The following is a 19,612-nucleotide window of genomic DNA, read 5'->3' as shown; positions in this document are numbered from 1 at the left end:
CCGGGCTGTGTTCGTTGGGGTTGAACTCCTGCTAGCAAAACCGCCGGGTTGAGGGAAGGGTTCAGACTGTGCCTGGGCCCTGTGGTCTCTTCCAGGTCAGTGTATGGCATTTCCTTCCCCTTGCCACAGGCACCTGGGAGCATATCTGCACGTGGAGAAAGACTTTCCCGTGGGAAGCCGGGTTTTGTCAAACGGGTCCCAGTGCTCTGCTCCTCTCTTTTCACTCCTGCTGCCAGAAGCCCAGGGAGGATGGGAGGGCTTAGAACATGGTTGGGCACTGTGGTTTCTTCCAGAGAAGTGGAGGGCATTTGCTTTACCTTGCCACAACCACTTGGGATAGGGTCTGCACCTCAGGAAAACTGTCTCCGTGGGAAGCCGGCTTTTTGCAAAGGGGTCTCAGGGCCGTGGGCCTCGGCTGTCCCTCCGGTTTCCCAAAGCACAGGGACGAGGTGAGGGGCGTAGACCATGCCTGGGCAATGTTGTTTCTTAACCTGGGTGTGTGGCATTGTGTTGAGCTGGCTACCCCCACTTGGGATAGGTGTTCCACAGCAAGCACCTATTGTTCGTCGGAAGCCGTTTTTGCCCCAGGGGTCTCCGGGCTGTGTTCGTTGGGGTTGAACTCCTGCTAGTAAAACAGCCGGGTTGAGGGAAGGGTTCAGACTGTGCCTGGGCGCTGTGGTCTCTTCAAGGTCAGTGTATGGCATTTCCTTCCCCTTGCCCCAGGCACCTGGGAGCATGTCTGCACGTGGAGAAAGACTTTCCCGTGGGAAGCCAGTTTTTGTCAAACGGGTCCCAGTGCTCTGTTCCTCTCTTTTCACTCCTGCTGCCAGAAGCCCAGGGAGGATGGCAGGGCTTAGAACATGGCTGGGCACTGTGGATTCTTCCAGAGAAGTGGAGGGCATTTGCTTTACCTTGCCACAACCACTTGGGATAGGGTGTGCACCTCAGGAAAACTGTCTCCGTTGGAAGCCGGCTTTTTGCAAAGGGGTCTCAGGGCCGAGGGCCTCGGCTGTCCCTCCGGCTCCCCAAAACACAGGGACGAGGTGAGGGGCTTAGACCATGCCTGGGCAATGTTGTTTCTTACACCTGGGTGTGTGGCATTTTGTTGAGCTGGCTACCCCCACTTGGGATAGGTGTTCCACAGCAAGCACCTATTGTTCGTCGGAAGCCGTTTTTGCCCCAGGGGTCTCCTTGCTATGTTCGTTGGGGTTGAACTCCTGCTAGTAAAACCGCCGGGTTGAGGGAAGGGTTCAGACTGTGCCTGGGCCCTGTGGTCTCTTCCAGGTCAGTGTATGGCTTTTCCTTCCCCTTGCCCCAGGGACCTGGGAGCATGTCTGCACGTGGAGAAAGACTTTCCCGTGGGAAGCCAGTTTTTGTCAAAAGGGTCCCAGTGCTCTGCTCCTCTCTTTTCACTCCTGCTGCCAGAAGCCCAGGGAGGATGGGAGGGCTTAGAACATGGCTGGGCACTGTGGTTTCTTCCAGAGAAGTGGAGGGCATTTGCTTTACCTTGCCACAACCACTTGGGATAGGGTCTGCACCTCAGGAAAACTGTCTCCGTGGGAAGCCGGCTTTTTGCAAAGGGGTCTCAGAGCCGTGTGCCTCGGCTGTCCCTCCGGCTCCCCAAAGCACAGGGACGAGGTGAGGGGCTTAGACCATGCCTGGGCAATGTTGTTTCTTACACCTGGGTGTGTGGCATTTTGTTGAGCTGGCTACCCCCACTTGGGATAGGTGTTCCACAGCAAGCACCTATTGTTCGTCGGAAGCCGTTTTTGCCCAAGGGGTCTCCGTGCTATGTTCGTTGGGGTTGAACTCCTGCTAGTAAAACCGCCGGGTTGAGGGAAGGGTTCAGACTGTGCCTGGGCCCTGTGGTCTCTTCCAGGTCAGTGTATGGCATTTCCTTCCCCTTGCCCCAGGCACCTGGGAGCATGTCTGCACGTGGAGAAAGACTTTCCCGTGGGAAGCCAGTTTTTGTCAAAAGGGTCCCAGTGCTCTGCTCCTCTCTTTTCACTCCTGCTGCCAGAAGCCCAGGGAGGATGGGAGGGCTTAGAACATGGCTAGGCACTGTGGTTTCTTCCAGAGAAGTGGAGGGCATTTGCTTTACCTTGCCACAACCACTTGGGATAGGGTCTGCACCTCAGGAAAACTGTCTCCGTGGGAAGCCGGCTTTTTGCAAAGGGGTCTCAGGGCCGTGTGCCTCGGCTGTCCCTCCGGCTCCCCAAAGCACAGGGACGAGGTGAGGGGCTTAGACCATGCCTGGGCAATGTTGTTTCTTAAACCTGGGTGTGTGGCATTTTGTTGAGCTGGCTACCCCCCTTGGGATAGGTGTTCCACAGCAAGCACCTATTGTTCGTCGGAAGCCGTTTTTGCCCCAGGGGTCTCCGGGCTATGTTCGTTGGGGTTGAACTCCTGCTAGTAAAACCGCCGGGTTGAGGGAAGGGTTCAGACTGTGCCTGGGCCCTGTGGTCTCTTCCAGGTCAGTGTATGGCATTTCCTTCCCCTTGCCCCAGGCACCTGGGAGCATGTCTGCACGTGGAGAAAGACTTTCCCGTGGGAAGCCAGTTTTTGTCAAAAGGGTCCCAGTGCTCTGCTCCTCTCTTTTCACTCCTGCTGCCAGAAGCCCAGGGAGGATGGGAGGGCTTAGAACATGGCTGGGCACTGTGGTTTCTTCCAGAGAAGTGGAGGGCATTTGCTTTACCTTGCCACAACCACTTGGGATAGGGTCTGCACCTCAGGAAAACTGTCTCCGTGGGAAGCCGGCTTTTTGCAAAGGGGTCTCAGGGCCGTGGGCCTCGGCTGTCCCTCCGGCTCCCCAAAGCACAGGGACGATGTGAGGGGCTTAGACCATGCCAGGGCAATGTTGTTTCTTACACCTGGGTGTGTGGCATTTTGTTGAGCTGGCTATCCCCACTTGGGATAGGTGTTCCACAGCAAGCACCTATTGTTCGTCGGAAGCCGTTTTTGCCCCAGGGGTCTCCGGGCTGTGTTCGTTGGGGTTGAACTCCTGCTAGTAAAACCGCCGGGTTGAGGGAAGTGTTCAGACTGTGCCTGGGCCCTGTGGTCTCTTCCAGGTCAGTGTATGGCATTTCCTTCCCCTTGCCCCAGGCACCTGGGAGCATGTCTGCACGTGGAGAAAGACTTTCCCGTGGGAAGCCGGGTTTTGTCAAACGGGTCCCAGTGCTCTGCTCCTCTCTTTTCACTCCTGCTGCCAGAAGCCCAGGGAGGATGGGAGGGCTTAGAACATGGCTGGGCACTGTGGTTTCTTCCAGAGAAGTGGAGGGCATTTGCTTTACCTTGCCACAACCACTTGGGATAGGGTCTGCACCTCAGGAAAACTGTCTCCGTGGGAAGCCGGCTTTTTGCAAAGGGGTCTCAGGGCCGTGTGCCTCGGCTGTCCCTCCGGTTCCCCAAAGCACAGGGACGAGGTGAGGGGCTTAGACCATGCCTGAGCAATGTTGTTTCTTACACCTGGGTGTGTGGCATTTTGTTGAGCTGGCTTCCCCCACTTGGGATAGGTGTTCCACAGCAAGCACCTATTGATCGTCGGAAGCCGTTTTTGCCCCAGGGGTCTCCGGGCTGTGTTCGTTGGGGTTGAACTCCTGCTAGCAAAACCGTCGGGTTGAGGGAAGGGTTCAGACTGTGCCTGGGCGCTGTGGTCTCTTCAAGGTCAGTGTATGGCATTTCCTTCCCCTTGCCCCAGGCACCTGGGAGCATGTCTGCACGTGGAGAAAGACTTTCCCGTGGGAAGCCAGTTTTTGTCAAACGGGTCCCAGTGCTCTGTTCCTCTCTTTTCACTCCTGCTGCCAGAAGCCCAGGGAGGATGGGAGGGCTTAGAACATGGCTGGGCACTGTGGATTCTTCCAGAGAAGTGGAGGGCATTTGCTTTACCTTGCCACAACCACTTGGGATAGGGTGTGCACCTCAGGAAAACTCTCTCTGTGGGAAGCCGGCTTTTTGCAAAGGGGTCTCAGGGCCGTGGGCCTCGGCTGTCCCTCCGGCTCCCCAAAGCACAGGGACGAGGTGAGGGGCTTAGACCAAGCCTGGGCAATGTTGTTTCTTACACCTGGGTGTGTGGCATTTTGTTGAGCTGGCTTCCCCAACTTGGGATAGGTGTTCCACAGCAAGCACCTATTGTTCGTCGGAAGCCGTTTTTACCCCAGGGGTCTCCGGGCTGTGTTCGTTGGGATTGAACTCCTGCTAGCAAAACCGCCGGGTTGAGGGAAGGGTTCAGACTGTGCCTGGGCGCTGTGGTCTCTTCAAGGTCAGTGTATGGCATTTCCTTCCCCTTGCCCCAGGCACCTGGGAGCATGTCTGCACGTGGAGAAAGACTTTCCCGTGGGAAGCCAGTTTTTGTCAAACGGATCCCAGTGCTCTGTTCCTCTCTTTTCACTCCTGCTGCCAGAAGCCCAGGGAGGATGGGAGGGCTTAGAACATGGCTGGGCACTGTGGTTTCTTCCAGAGAAGTGGAGGGCATTTGCTTTACCTTGCCACAACCACTTGGGATAGGGTGTGCACCTAAGGAAAACTGTTTCCGTGGGAAGCCGGCTTTTTGCAAAGGGGTCTCAGGGCCGTGGGCCTCGGCTGTCCCTCCGGCTCCCCAAAACACAGGGACGAGGTGAGGGGCTTAGACCATGCCTGGGCAATGTTGTTTCTTACACCAGGGTGTGTGGCATTTTGTTGAGCTGGCTACCCCCACTTGGGATAGGTGTTCCACAGCAAGCACCTATTCGTCGGAAGCCGTTTTTACCCAAGGGGTCTCCGTGCTATGTTCGTTGGGGTTGAACTCCTGCTAGTAAAACCGCCGGGTTGAGGGAAGGGTTCAGACTGTGCCTGGGCCCTGTGGTCTCTTCCAGGTCAGTGTATGGCATTTCCTTCCCCTTGCCACAGGCACCTGGGAGCATGTCTGCACGTGGAGAAAGACTTTCCCGTGGGAAGCCAGTTTTTGTCAAAAGGGTCCCAGTGCTCTGCTCCTCTCTTTTCACTCCTGCTGCCAGAAGCCCAGGGAGGATGGGAGGGCTTAGAACATGGCTAGGCACTGTGCTTTCTTCCAGAGAAGTGGAGGGCATTTGCTTTACCTTGCCACAACCACTTGGGATAGGGTCTGCACCTCAGGAAAACTGTCTCCGTGGGAAGCCGGCTTTTTGCAAAGGGGTCTCAGGGCCGTGTGCCTCGGCTGTCCCTCCGGCTCCCCAAAGCACAGGGACGAGGTGAGGGGCTTAGACCATGCCTGGGCAATGTTGTTTCTTACACCTGGGTGTGTGGCATTTTGTTGAGCTGGCTTCCCCCACTTGGGATAGGTGTTCCACAGCAAGCACCTATTGATCGTCGGAAGCCGTTTTTGCCCCAGGGGTCTCCGGGCTGTGTTCGTTGGGGTTGAACTCCTGCTAGCAAAACCGCCGGGTTGAGGGAAGGGTTCAGACTGTGCCTGGGCCCTGTGGTCTCTTCCAGGTCAGTGTATGGCATTTCCTTCCCCTTGCCACAGGCACCTGGGAGCATATCTGCACGTGGAGAAAGACTTTCCCGTGGGAAGCCGGGTTTTGTCAAACGGGTCCCAGTGCTCTGCTCCTCTCTTTTCACTCCTGCTGCCAGAAGCCCAGGGAGGATGGGAGGGCTTAGAACATGGTTGGGCACTGTGGTTTCTTCCAGAGAAGTGGAGGGCATTTGCTTTACCTTGCCACAACCACTTGGGATAGGGTCTCCACCTCAGGAAAACTGTCTCCGTTGGAAGCCGGCTTTTTGCAAAGGGGTCTCAGGGCCGTGGGCCTCGGCTGTCCCTCCGGTTTCCCAAAGCACAGGGACGAGGTGAGGGGCGTAGACCATGCCTGGGCAATGTTGTTTCTTAACCTGGGTGTGTGGCATTGTGTTGAGCTGGCTACCCCCACTTGGGATAGGTGTTCCACAGCAAGCACCTATTGTTCGTCGGAAGCCGTTTTTGCCCCAGGGGTCTCCGGGCTGTGTTCGTTGGGGTTGAACTCCTGCTAGTAAAACCGCCGGGTTGAGGGAAGGGTTCAGACTGTGCCTGGGCGCTGTGGTCTCTTCAAGGTCAGTGTATGGCATTTCCTTCCCCTTGCCCCAGGCACCTGGGAGCATGTCTGCACGTGGAGAAAGACTTTCCCGTGGGAAGCCAGTTTTTGTCAAACGGGTCCCAGTGCTCTGTTCCTCTCTTTTCACTCCTGCTACCAGAAGCCCAGGGAGGATGGGAGGGCTTAGAACATGGCTGGGCACTGTGGATTCTTCCAGAGAAGTGGAGGGCATTTGCTTTACCTTGCCACAACCACTTGGGATAGGGTGTGCACCTCAGGAAAACTGTCTCCGTTGGAAGCCGGCTTTTTGCAAAGGGGTCTCAGGGCCGAGGGCCTCGGCTGTCCCTCCGGCTCCCCAAAACACAGGGACGAGGTGAGGGGCTTAGACCATGCCTGGGCAATGTTGTTTCTTACACCTGGGTGTGTGGCATTTTGTTGAGCTGGCTTCCCCCACTTGGGATAGGTGTTCCACAGCAAGCACCTATTGATCGTCGGAAGCCGTTTTTGCCCCAGGGGTCTCCGGGCTGTGTTCGTTGGGGTTGAACTCCTGCTAGCAAAACCGCCGGGTTGAGGGAAGGGTTCAGACTGTGCCTGGGCCCTGTGGTCTCTTCCAGGTCAGTGTATGGCTTTTCCTTCCCCTTGCCCCAGGCACCTGGGAGCATGTCTGCACGTGGAGAAAGACTTTCCCGTGGGAAGCCAGTTTTTGTCAAAAGGGTCCCAGTGCTCTGCTCCTCTCTTTTCACTCCTGCTGCCAGAAGCCCAGGGAGGATGGGAGGGCTTAGAACATGGCTGGGCACTGTGGTTTCTTCCAGAGAAGTGGAGGGCATTTGCTTTACCTTGCCACAACCACTTGGGATAGGGTCTGCACCTCAGGAAAACTGTCTCCGTGGGAAGCCGGCTTTTTGCAAAGGGGTCTCAGAGCCGTTTGCCTCGGCTGTCCCTCCGGCTCCCCAAAGCACAGGGACGAGGTGAGGGGCTTAGACCATGCCTGGGCAATGTTGTTTCTTACACCTGGGTGTGTGGCATTTTGTTGAGCTGGCTACCCCCACTTGGGATAGGTGTTCCACAGCAAGCACCTATTGTTCGTCGGAAGCCGTTTTTGCCCAAGGGGTCTCCGTGCTATGTTCGTTGGGGTTGAACTCCTGCTAGTAAAACCGCCGGGTTGAGGGAAGGGTTCAGACTGTGCCTGGGCCCTGTGGTCTCTTCCAGGTCAGTGTATGGCATTTCCTTCCCCTTGCCCCAGGCACCTGGGAGCATGTCTGCACGTGGAGAAAGACTTTCCCGTGGGAAGCCAGTTTTTGTCAAAAGGGTCCCAGTGCTCTGCTCCTCTCTTTTCACTCCTGCTGCCAGAAGCCCAGGGAGGATGGGAGGGCTTAGAACATGGCTAGGCACTGTGGTTTCTTCCAGAGAAGTGGAGGGCATTTGCTTTACCTTGCCACAACCACTTGGGATAGGGTCTGCACCTCAGGAAAACTGTCTCCGTGGGAAGCCGGCTTTTTGCAAAGGGGTCTCAGGGCCGTGTGCCTCGGCTGTCCCTCCGGCTCCCCAAAGCACAGGGACGAGGTGAGGGGCTTAGACCATGCCTGGGCAATGTTGTTTCTTACACCTGGGTGTGTGGCATTTTGTTGAGCTGGCTACCCCCCTTGGGATAGGTGTTCCACAGCAAGCACCTATTGTTCGTCGGAAGCCGTTTTTGCCCCAGGGGTCTCCGGGCTATGTTCGTTGGGGTTGAACTCCTGCTAGTAAAACCGCCGGGTTGAGGGAAGGGTTCAGACTGTGCCTGGGCCCTGTGGTCTCTTCCAGGTCAGTGTATGGCATTTCCTTCCCCTTGCCCCAGGCACCTGGGAGCATGTCTGCACGTGGAGAAAGACTTTCCCGTGGGAAGCCAGTTTTTGTCAAAAGGGTCCCAGTGCTCTGCTCCTCTCTTTTCACTCCTGCTGCCAGAAGCCCAGGGAGGATGGGAGGGCTTAGAACATGGCTGGGCACTGTGGTTTCTTCCAGAGAAGTGGAGGGCATTTGCTTTACCTTGCCACAACCACTTGGGATAGGGTGTGCACCTCAGGAAAACTGTCTCCGTGGGAAGCCGGCTTTTTGCAAAGGGGTCTCAGGGCCGTGGGCCTCGGCTGTCCCTCCGGCTCCCCAAAGCACAGGGACGATGTGAGGGGCTTAGACCATGCCAGGGCAATGTTGTTTCTTACACCTGGGTGTGTGGCATTTTGTTGAGCTGGCTATCCCCACTTGGGATAGGTGTTCCACAGCAAGCACCTATTGTTCGTCGGAAGCCGTTTTTGCCCCAGGGGTCTCCGGGCTGTGTTCGTTGGGGTTGAACTCCTGCTAGTAAAACCGCCGGGTTGAGGGAAGGGTTCAGACTGTGCCTGGGCCCTGTGGTCTCTTCCAGGTCAGTGTATGGCATTTCCTTCCCCTTGCCACAGGCACCTGGGAGCATATCTGCACGTGGAGAAAGACTTTCCCGTGTGAAGCCGGGTTTTGTCAAACGGGTCCCAGTGCTCTGCTCCTCTCTTTTCACTCCTGCTGCCAGAAGCCCAGGGAGGATGGGAGGGCTTAGAACATGGTTGGGCACTGTGGTTTCTTCCAGAGAAGTGGAGGGCATTTGCTTTACCTTGCCACAACCACTTGGGATAGGGTCTGCACCTCAGGAAAACTGTCTCCGTGGGAAGCCGGCTTTTTGCAAAGGGGTCTCAGGGCCGTGGGCCTCGGCTGTCCCTCCGGTTTCCCAAAGCACAGGGACGAGGTGAGGGGCGTAGACCATGCCTGGGCAATGTTGTTTCTTAACCTGGGTGTGTGGCATTGTGTTGAGCTGGCTACCCCCACTTGGGATAGGTGTTCCACAGCAAGCACCTATTGTTCGTCGGAAGCCGTTTTTGCCCCAGGGGTCTCCGGGCTGTGTTCGTTGGGGTTGAACTCCTGCTAGTAAAACCGCCGGGTTGAGGGAAGGGTTCAGACTGTGCCTGGGCGCTGGGGTCTCTTCAAGTTCAGTGTATGGCATTTCCTTCCCCTTGCCCCAGGCACCTGGGAGCATGTCTGCACTTGGAGAAAGACTTTCCCGTGGGAAGCCAGTTTTTGTCAAAAGGGTCCCAGTGCTCTGCTCCTCTCTTTTCACTCCTGCTGCCAGAAGCCCAGGGAGGATGGGAGGGCTTAGAACATGGCTGGGCACTGTGGTTTCTTCCAGAGAAGTGGAGGGCATTTGCTTTACCTTGCCACAACCACTTGGGATAGGGTCTGCACCTCAGGAAAACTGTCTCCGTGGGAAGCCGGCTTTTTGCAAAGGGGTCTCAGAGCCGTGTGCCTCGGCTGTCCCTCCGGCTCCCCAAAGCACAGGGACGAGGTGAGGGGCTTAGACCATGCCTGGGCAATGTTGTTTCTTACACCTGGGTGTGTGGCATTTTGTTGAGCTGGCTACCCCCACTTGGGATAGGTGTTCCACAGCAAGCACCTATTGTTCGTCGGAAGCCGTTTTTGCCCAAGGGGTCTCCGTGCTATGTTCGTTGGGGTTGAACTCCTGCTAGTAAAACCGCCGGGTTGAGGGAAGGGTTCAGACTGTGCCTGGGCCCTGTGGTCTCTTCCAGGTCAGTGTATGGCATTTCCTTCCCCTTGCCCCAGGCACCTGGGAGCATGTCTGCACGTGGAGAAAGACTTTCCCGTGGGAAGCCAGTTTTTGTCAAAAGGGTCCCAGTGCTCTGCTCCTCTCTTTTCACTCCTGCTGCCAGAAGCCCAGGGAGGATGGGAGGGCTTAGAACATGGCTAGGCACTGTGGTTTCTTCCAGAGAAGTGGAGGGCATTTGCTTTACCTTGCCACAACCACTTGGGATAGGGTCTGCACCTCAGGAAAACTGTCTCCGTGGGAAGCCGGCTTTTTGCAAAGGGGTCTCAGGGCCGTGTGCCTCGGCTGTCCCTCCGGCTCCCCAAAGCACAGGGACGAGGTGAGGGGCTTAGACCATGCCTGGGCAATGTTGTTTCTTACACCTGGGTGTGTGGCATTTTGTTGAGCTGGCTACCCCCCTTGGGATAGGTGTTCCACAGCAAGCACCTATTGTTCGTCGGAAGCCGTTTTTGCCCCAGGGGTCTCCGGGCTATGTTCGTTGGGGTTGAACTCCTGCTAGTAAAACCGCCGGGTTGAGGGAAGGGTTCAGACTGTGCCTGGGCCCTGTGGTCTCTTCCAGGTCAGTGTATGGCATTTCCTTCCCCTTGCCCCAGGCACCTGGGAGCATGTCTGCACGTGGAGAAAGACTTTCCCGTGGGAAGCCAGTTTTTGTCAAAAGGGTCCCAGTGCTCTGCTCCTCTCTTTTCACTCCTGCTGCCAGAAGCCCAGGGAGGATGGGAGGGCTTAGAACATGGCTGGGCACTGTGGTTTCTTCCAGAGAAGTGGAGGGCATTTGCTTTACCTTGCCACAACCACTTGGGATAGGGTGTGCACCTCAGGAAAACTGTCTCCGTGGGAAGCCGGCTTTTTGCAAAGGGGTCTCAGGGCCGTGGGCCTCGGCTGTCCCTCCGGCTCCCCAAAGCACAGGGACGATGTGAGGGGCTTAGACCATGCCAGGGCAATGTTGTTTCTTACACCTGGGTGTGTGGCATTTTGTTGAGCTGGCTACCCCCACTTGGGATAGGTGTTCCACAGCAAGCACCTATTGTTCGTCGGAAGCCGTTTTTGCCCCAGGGGTCTCCGGGCTGTGTTCGTTGGGGTTGAACTCCTGCTAGTAAAACCGCCGGGTTGAGGGAAGGGTTCAGACTGTGCCTGGGCCCTGTGGTCTCTTCCAGGTCAGTGTATGGCATTTCCTTCCCCTTGCCCCAGGCACCTGGGAGCATGTCTGCACGTGGAGAAAGACTTTCCCGTGGGAAGCCGGGTTTTGTCAAACGGGTCCCAGTGCTCTGCTCCTCTCTTTTCACTCCTGCTGCCAGAAGCCCAGGGAGGATGGGAGGGCTTAGAACATGGCTGGGCACTGTGGTTTCTTCCAGAGAAGTGGAGGGCATTTGCTTTACCTTGCCACAACCACTTGGGATAGGGTCTGCACCTCAGGAAAACTGTCTCCGTGGGAAGCCGGCTTTTTGCAAAGGGGTCTCAGGGCCGTGGGCCTCGGGTGTCCCTCCGGCTCCCCAAAGCACAGGGACGAGGTGAGGGGCTTAGACCATGGCTGGGCAATGTTGTTTCTTACACCTGGGTGTGTGGCATTGTGTTGAGCTGGCTACCCCCACTTAGGATTGGTTTTCCACAGCGCGCGCCTATTGTTCGTCAGAAGCCGTTTTTGCCCCAGGGGTCTCCGGGCTGTGTTCGTTGGGGTTGAACTCCTGCTAGCAAAACCGCCGGGTTGAGGGAAGGGTTCAGACTGTGCCTGGGCCCTGTGGTCTCTTCCAGGTCAGTGTATGGCATTTCCTTCCCCTTGCCCCAGGCACCTGGGAGCATGTCTGCACGTGGAGAAAGACTTTCCCGTGGGAAGCCGGGTCTTGTCAAACGGGTCCCAGTGCTCTGCTCCTCACTTTTCACTCCTGCTGCCAGAAGCCCAGGGAGGATGGGAGGGCTTAGAACATGGTTGGGCACTGTGGTTTCTTCCAGAGAAGTGGAGGGCATTTGCTTTACCTTGCCACAACCACTTGGGATAGGGTCTGCACCTCAGGAAAACTGTCTCCGTGGGAAGCCGGCTTTTTGCAAAGGGGTCTCAGGGTCGTGGGCCTCGGCTGTCCATCCGGCTCCCCAAAGCACAAGGACGAGGTGAGGGGCTTAGACCAAGCCTGGGCAATGTTGTTTCTTACACCTGGGTGTGTGGCATTTTGTTGAGCTGGCTTCCCCAACTTGGGATAGGTGTTCCACAGCAAGCACCTATTGATCGTCGGAAGCCGTTTTTACCCCAGGGGTCTCCGGGCTGTGTTCGTTGGGATTGAACTCCTGCTAGCAAAACCGCCGGGTTGAGGGAAGGGTTCAGACTGTGCCTGGGCGCTGTGGTCTCTTCAAGGTCAGTGTATGGCATTTCCTTCCCCTTGCCCCAGGCACCTGGGAGCATGTCTGCACGTGGAGAAAGACTTTCCCGTGGGAAGCCAGTTTTTGTCAAACGGATCCCAGTGCTCTGTTCCTCTCTTTTCACTCCTGCTGCCAGAAGCCCAGGGAGGATGGGAGGGCTTAGAACATGGCTGGGCACTGTGGTTTCTTCCAGAGAAGTGGAGGGCATTTGCTTTACCTTGCCACAACCACTTGGGATAGGGTGTGCACCTAAGGAAAACTGTTTCCGTGGGAAGCCGGCTTTTTGCAAAGGGGTCTCAGGGCCGTGGGCCTCGGCTGTCCCTCCGGCTCCCCAAAACACAGGGACGAGGTGAGGGGCTTAGACCATACCTGGGCAATGTTGTTTCTTACACCAGGGTGTGTGGCATTTTGTTGAGCTGGCTACCCCCACTTGGGATAGGTGTTCCACAGCAAGCACCTATTCGTCGGAAGCCGTTTTTGCCCAAGGGGTCTCCGTGCTATGTTCGTTGGGGTTGAACTCCTGCTAGTAAAACCGCCGGGTTGAGGGAAGGGTTCAGACTGTGCCTGGGCCCTGTGGTCTCTTCCAGGTCAGTGTATGGCATTTCCTTCCCCTTGCCACAGGCACCTGGGAGCATGTCTGCACGTGGAGAAAGACTTTCCCGTGGGAAGCCAGTTTTTGTCAAACGGGTCCCAGTGCTCTGCTCCTCTCTTTTCACTCCTGCTGCCAGAAGCCCAGGGAGGATGGGAGGGCTTAGAACATGGTTGGGCACTGTGGTTTCTTCCAGAGAAGTGGAGGGCATTTGCTTTACCTTGCCACAACCACTTGGGATAGGGTCTGCACCTCAGGAAAACTGTCTCCGTGGGAAGCCGGCTTTTTGCAAAGGGGTCTCAGGGCCGTGTGCCTCGGCTGTCCCTCCGGTTTCCCAAAGCACAGGGACGAGGTGAGGGGCGTAGACCATGCCTGGGCAATGTTGTTTCTTAACCTGGGTGTGTGGCATTGTGTTGAGCTGGCTACCCCCACTTGGGATAGGTGTTCCACAGCAAGCACCTATTGTTCGTCGGAAGCCGTTTTTGCCCCAGGGGTCTCCGGGCTGTGTTCGTTGGGGTTGAACTCCTGCTAGTAAAACCGCCGGGTTGAGGGAAGGGTTCAGACTGTGCCTGGGCGCTGTGGTCTCTTCAAAGTCAGTGTATGGCATTTCCTTCCCCTTGCCCCAGGCACCTGGGAGCATGTCTGCACGTGGAGAAAGACTTTCCCGTGGGAAGCCAGTTTTTGTCAAACGGGTCCCAGTGCTCTGTTCTTCTCTTTTCACTCCTGCTGCCAGAAGCCCAGGGAGGATGGGAGGGCTTAGAACATGGCTGGGCACTGTGGATTCTTCCAGAGAAGTGGAGGGCATTTGCTTTACCTTGCCACAACCACTTGGGATAGGGTGTGCACCTCAGGAAAACTGTCTCCGTGGGAAGCCGGCTTTTTGCAAAGGGGTCTCAGGGCCGTGTGCCTCGGCTGTCCCTCCGGCTCCCCAAAGCACAGGGACGAGGTGAGGGGCTTAGACCAAGCCTGGGCAATGTTGTTTCTTACACCTGGGTGTGTGGCATTTTGTTGAGCTGGCTTCCCCAACTTGGGATAGGTGTTCCACAGCAAGCACCTATTGATCGTCGGAAGCCGTTTTTACCCCAGGGGTCTCCGGGCTGTGTTCGTTGGGGTTGAACTCCTGCTAGCAAAACCGCCGGGTTGAGGGAAGGGTTCAGACTGTGCCTGGGCGCTGTGGTCTCTTCAAGGTCAGTGTATGGCATTTCCTTCCCCTTGCCCCAGGCACCTGGGAGCATGTCTGCACGTGGAGAAAGACTTTCCCGTGGGAAGCCAGTTTTTGTCAAACGGATCCCAGTGCTCTGTTCCTCTCTTTTCACTCCTGCTGCCAGAAGCCCAGGGAGGATGGGAGGGCTTAGAACATGGCTGGGCACTGTGGTTTCTTCCAGAGAAGTGGAGGGCATTTGCTTTACCTTGCCACAACCACTTGGGATAGGGTGTGCACCTAAGGAAAACTGTTTCCGTGGGAAGCCGGCTTTTTGCAAAGGGGTCTCAGGGCCGTGGGCCTCGGCTGTCCCTCCGGCTCCCCAAAACACGGGGACGAGGTGAGGGGCTTAGACCATGCCTGGGCAATGTTGTTTCTTACACCAGGGTGTGTGGCATTTTGTTGAGCTGGCTACCCACACTTGGGATAGGTGTTCCACAGCAAGCACCTATTCGTCGGAAGCCGTTTTTACCCAAGGGGTCTCCGTGCTATGTTCGTTGGGGTTGAACTCCTGCTAGTAAAACCGCCGGGTTGAGGGAAGGGTTCAGACTGTGCCTGGGCCCTGTGGTCTCTTCCAGGTCAGTGTATGGCATTTCCTTCCCCTTGCCACAGGCACCTGGGAGCATGTCTGCACGTGGAGAAAGACTTTCCCGTGGGAAGCCAGTTTTTGTCAAACGGGTCCCAGTGCTCTGCTCCTCTCTTTTCACTCCTGCTGCCAGAAGCCCAGGGAGGATGGGAGGGCTTAGAACATGGTTGGGCACTGTGGTTTCTTCCAGAGAAGTGGAGGGCATTTGCTTTACCTTGCCACAACCACTTGGGATAGGGTCTGCACCTCAGGAAAACTGTCTCCGTGGGAAGCCGGCTTTTTGCAAAGGGGTCTCAGGGCCGTGGGCCTCGGCTGTCCCTCCGGTTTCCCAAAGCACAGGGACGAGGTGAGGGGCGTAGACCATGCCTGGGCAATGTTGTTTCTTAACCTGGGTGTGTGGCATTGTGTTGAGCTGGCTACCCCCACTTGGGATAGGTGTTCCACAGCAAGCACCTATTGTTCGTCGGAAGCCGTTTTTGCCCCAGGGGTCTCCGGGCTGTGTTCGTTGGGGTTGAACTCCTGCTAGTAAAACAGCCGGGTTGAGGGAAGGGTTCAGACTGTGCCTGGGCGCTGTGGTCTCTTCAAGGTCAGTGTATGGCATTTCCTTCCCCTTGCCCCAGGCACCTGGGAGCATGTCTGCACGTGGAGAAAGACTTTCCCGTGGGAAGCCAGTTTTTGTCAAACGGGTCCCAGTGCTCTGTTCCTCTCTTTTCACTCCTGCTGCCAGAAGCCCAGGGAGGATGGGAGGGCTTAGAACATGGCTGGGCACTGTGGATTCTTCCAGAGAAGTGGAGGGCATTTGCTTTACCTTGCCACAACCACTTGGGATAGGGTGTGCACCTCAGGAAAACTGTCTCCGTGGGAAGCCGGCTTTTTGCAAAGGGGTCTCAGGGCCGTGGGCCTCGGCTGTCCCTCCGGCTCCCCAAAACACAGGGACGAGGTGAGGGGCTTAGACCATGCCTGGGCAATGTTGTTTCTTACACCTGGGTGTGTGGCATTTTGTTGAGCTGGCTACCCCCACTTGGGATAGGTGTTCCACAGCAAGCACCTATTGTTCGTCGGAAGCCGTTTTTGCCCCAGGGGTCTCCTTGCTATGTTCGTTGGGGTTGAACTCCTGCTAGTAAAACCGCCGGGTTGAGGGAAGGGTTCAGACTGTGCCTGGGCCCTGTGGTCTCTTCCAGGTCAGTGTATGGCTTTTCCTTCCCCTTGCCCCAGGCACCTGGGAGCATGTCTGCACGTGGAGAAAGACTTTCCCGTGGGAAGCCAGTTTTTGTCAAAAGGGTCCCAGTGCTCTGCTCCTCTCTTTTCACTCCTGCTGCCAGAAGCCCAAGGAGGATGGGAGGGCTTAGAACATGGCTGGGCACTGTGGTTTCTTCCAGAGAAGTGGAGGGCATTTGCTTTACCTTGCCACAACCACTTGGGATAGGGTCTGCACCTCAGGAAAACTGTCTCCGTGGGAAGCCGGCTTTTTGCAAAGGGGTCTCAGGGCCGTGTGCCTCGGCTGTCCCTCCGGCTCCCCAAAGCACAGGGACGAGGTGAGGGGCTTAGACCATGCCTGGGCAATGTTGTTTCTTACACCTGGGTGTGTGGCATTTTGTTGAGCTGGCTACCCCCCTTGGGATAGGTGTTCCACAGCAAGCACCTATTGTTCGTCGGAAGCCGTTTTTGCCCCAGGGGTCTCCGGGCTATGTTCGTTGGGGTTGAACTCCTGCTAGTAAAACCGCCGGGTTGAGGGAAGGGTTCAGACTGTGCCTGGGCCCTGTGGTCTCTTCAAGGTCAGTGTATGGCATTTCCTTCCCCTTGCCCCAGGCACCTGGGAGCATGTCTGCACGTGGAGAAAGACTTTCCCGTGGGAAGCCAGTTTTTGTCAAAAGGGTCCCAGTGCTCTGCTCCTCTCTTTTCACTCCTGCTGCCAGAAGCCCAGGGAGGATGGGAGGGCTTAGAACATGGCTAGGCACTGTGGTTTCTTCCAGAGAAGTGGAGGGCATTTGCTTTACCTTGCCACAACCACTTGGGATAGGGTCTGCACCTCAGGAAAACTGTCTCCGTGGGAAGCCGGCTTTTTGCAAAGGGGTCTCAGGGCCGTGTGCCTCGGCTGTCCCTCCGGCTCCCCAAAGCACAGGGACGAGGTGAGGGGCTTAGACCATGCCTGGGCAATGTTGTTTCTTACACCTGGGTGTGTGGCATTTTGTTGAGCTGGCTACCCCCCTTGGGATAGGTGTTCCACAGCAAGCACCTATTGTTCGTCGGAAGCCGTTTTTGCCCCAGGGGTCTCCGGGCTATGTTCGTTGGGGTTGAACTCCTGCTAGTAAAACCGCCGGGTTGAGGGAAGGGTTCAGACTGTGCCTGGGCCCTGTGGTCTCTTCCAGGTCAGTGTATGGCATTTCCTTCCCCTTGCCCCAGGCACCTGGGAGCATGTCTGCACGTGGAGAAAGACTTTCCCGTGGGAAGCCAGTTTTTGTCAAAAGGGTCCCAGTGCTCTGCTCCTCTCTTTTCACTCCTGCTGCCAGAAGCCCAGGGAGGATGGGAGGGCTTAGAACATGGCTGGGCACTGTGGTTTCTTCCAGAGAAGTGGAGGGCATTTGCTTTACCTTGCCACAACCACTTGGGATAGGGTGTGCACCTCAGGAAAACTGTCTCCGTGGGAAGCCGGCTTTTTGCAAAGGGGTCTCAGGACCGTGGGCCTCGGCTGTCCCTCCGGCTCCCCAAAGCACAGGGACGATGTGAGGGGCTTAGACCATGCCAGGGCAATGTTGTTTCTTACACCTGGGTGTGTGGCATTTTGTTGAGCTGGCTATCCCCACTTGGGATAGGTGTTCCACAGCAAGCACCTATTGTTCGTCGGAAGCCGTTTTTGCCCCAGGGGTCTCCGGGCTGTGTTCGTTGGGGTTGAACTCCTGCTAGTAAAACCGCCGGGTTGAGGGAAGGGTTCAGACTGTGCCTGGGCCCTGTGGTCTCTTCCAGGTCAGTGTATGGCATTTCCTTCCCCTTGCCCCAGGCACCTGGGAGCATGTCTGCACGTGGAGAAAGACTTTCCCGTGGGAAGCCGGGTTTTGTCAAACGGGTCCCAGTGCTCTGCTCCTCTCTTTTCACTCCTGCTGCCAGAAGCCCAGGGAGGATGGGAGGGCTTAGAACATGGCTGGGCACTGTGGTTTCTTCCAGAGAAGTGGAGGGCATTTGCTTTACCCTGCCACAACCACTTGGGATAGGGTCTGCACCTCAGGAAAACTGTCTCCGTGGGAAGCCGGCTTTTTGCAAAGGGGTCTCAGGGCCGTGGGCCTCGGGTGTCCCTCCGGCTCCCCAAAGCACAGGGACGAGGTGAGGGGCTTAGACCATGGCTGGGCAATGTTGTTTCTTACACCTGGGTGTGTGGCATTGTGTTAAGCTGGCGACCCCCACTTAGGATTGGTTTTCCACAGCGCGCGCCTATTGTTCGTCAGAAGCCGTTTTTGCCCCAGGGGTCTCCGGGCTGTGTTCGTTGGGGTTGAACTCCTGCTAGCAAAACCGCCGGGTTGAGGGAAGGGTTCAGACTGTGCCTGGGCCCCGTGGTCTCTTCCAGGTCAGTGTATGGCATTTCCTTCCCCTTGCCCCAGGCACCTGGGAGCATGTCTGCACGTGGAGAAAGACTTTCCCGTGGGAAGCCGGGTCTTGTCAAACGGGTCCCAGTGCTCTGCTCCTCTCTTTTCACTCCTGCTGCCAGAAGCCCAGGGAGGATGGGAGGGCTTAGAACATGGTTGGGCACTGTGGTTTCTTCCAGAGAAGTGGAGGGCATTTGCTTTACCTTGCCACAACCACTTGGGATAGGGTCTGCACCTCAGGAAAACTGTCTCCGTGGGAAGCCGGCTTTTTGCAAAGGGGTCTCAGGGTCGTGGGCCTCGGCTGTCCATCCGGCTCCCCAAAGCACAAGGACGAGGTGAGGGGCTTAGACCAAGCCTGGGCAATGTTGTTTCTTACACCTGGGTGTGTGGCATTTTGTTGAGCTGGCTTCCCCAACTTGGGATAGGTGTTCCACAGCAAGCACCTATTGATCGTCGGAAGCCGTTTTTACCCCAGGGGTCTCCGGGCTGTGTTCGTTGGGATTGAACTCCTGCTAGCAAAACCGCCGGGTTGAGGGAAGGGTTCAGACTGTGCCTGGGCGCTGTGGTCTCTTCAAGGTCAGTGTATGGCATTTCCTTCCCCTTGCCCCAGGAACCTGGGAGCATGTCTGCACGTGGAGAAAGACTTTCCCGTGGGAAGCCAGTTTTTGTCAAACGGATCCCAGTGCTCTGTTCCTCTCTTTTCACTCCTGCTGCCAGAAGCCCAGGGAGGATGGGAGGGCTTAGAACATGGCTGGGCACTGTGGTTTCTTCCAGAGAAGTGGAGGGCATTTGCTTTACCTTGCCACAACCACTTGGGATAGGGTGTGCACCTAAGGAAAACTGTTTCCGTGGGAAGCCGGCTTTTTGCAAAGGGGTCTCAGGGCCGTGGGCCTCGGCTGTCCCTCCGGCTCCCCAAAACACAGGGACGAGGTGAGGGGCTTAGACCATACCTGGGCAATGTTGTTTCTTACACCAGGGTGTGTGGCATTTTGTTGAGCTGGCTACCCCCACTTGGGATAGGTGTTCCACAGCAAGCACCTATTCGTCGGAAGCCGTTTTTGCCCAAGGGGTCTCCGTGCTATGTTCGTTGGGGTTGAACTCCTGCTAGTAAAACCGCCGGGTTGAGGGAAGGGTTCAGACTGTGCCTGGGCCCTGTGGTCTCTTCCAGGTCAGTGTATGGCATTTCCTTCCCCTTGCCACAGGCACCTGGGAGCATGTCTGCACGTGGAGAAAGACTTTCCCGTGGGAAGCCAGTTTTTGTCAAACGGGTCCCAGTGCTCTGCTCCTCTCTTTTCACTCCTGCTGCCAGAAGCCCAGGGAGGATGGGAGGGCTTAGAACATGGTTGGGCACTGTGGTTTCTTCCAGAGAAGTGGAGGGCATTTGCTTTACCTTGCCACAACCACTTGGGATAGGGTCTGCACCTCAGGAAAACTGTCTCCGTGGGAAGCCGGCTTTTTGCAAAGGGGTCTCAGGGCCGTGTGCCTCGGCTGTCCCTCCGGTTTCCCAAAGCACAGGGACGAGGTGAGGGGCGTAGACCATGCCTGGGCAATGTTATTTCTTAACCTGGGTGTGTGGCATTGTGTTGAGCTGGCTACCCCCACTTGGGATAGGTGTTCCACAGCAAGCACCTATTGTTCGTCGGAAGCCGTTTTTGCCCCAGGGGTCT

Source organism: Ursus arctos, unplaced genomic scaffold, assembly GCF_023065955.2.
Source record: "Ursus arctos isolate Adak ecotype North America unplaced genomic scaffold, UrsArc2.0 scaffold_6, whole genome shotgun sequence".
In the NCBI taxonomy this organism is placed as follows: Eukaryota; Metazoa; Chordata; class Mammalia; order Carnivora; family Ursidae; genus Ursus; species Ursus arctos.
Note: the sequence above shows the minus strand (reverse complement) of the source record.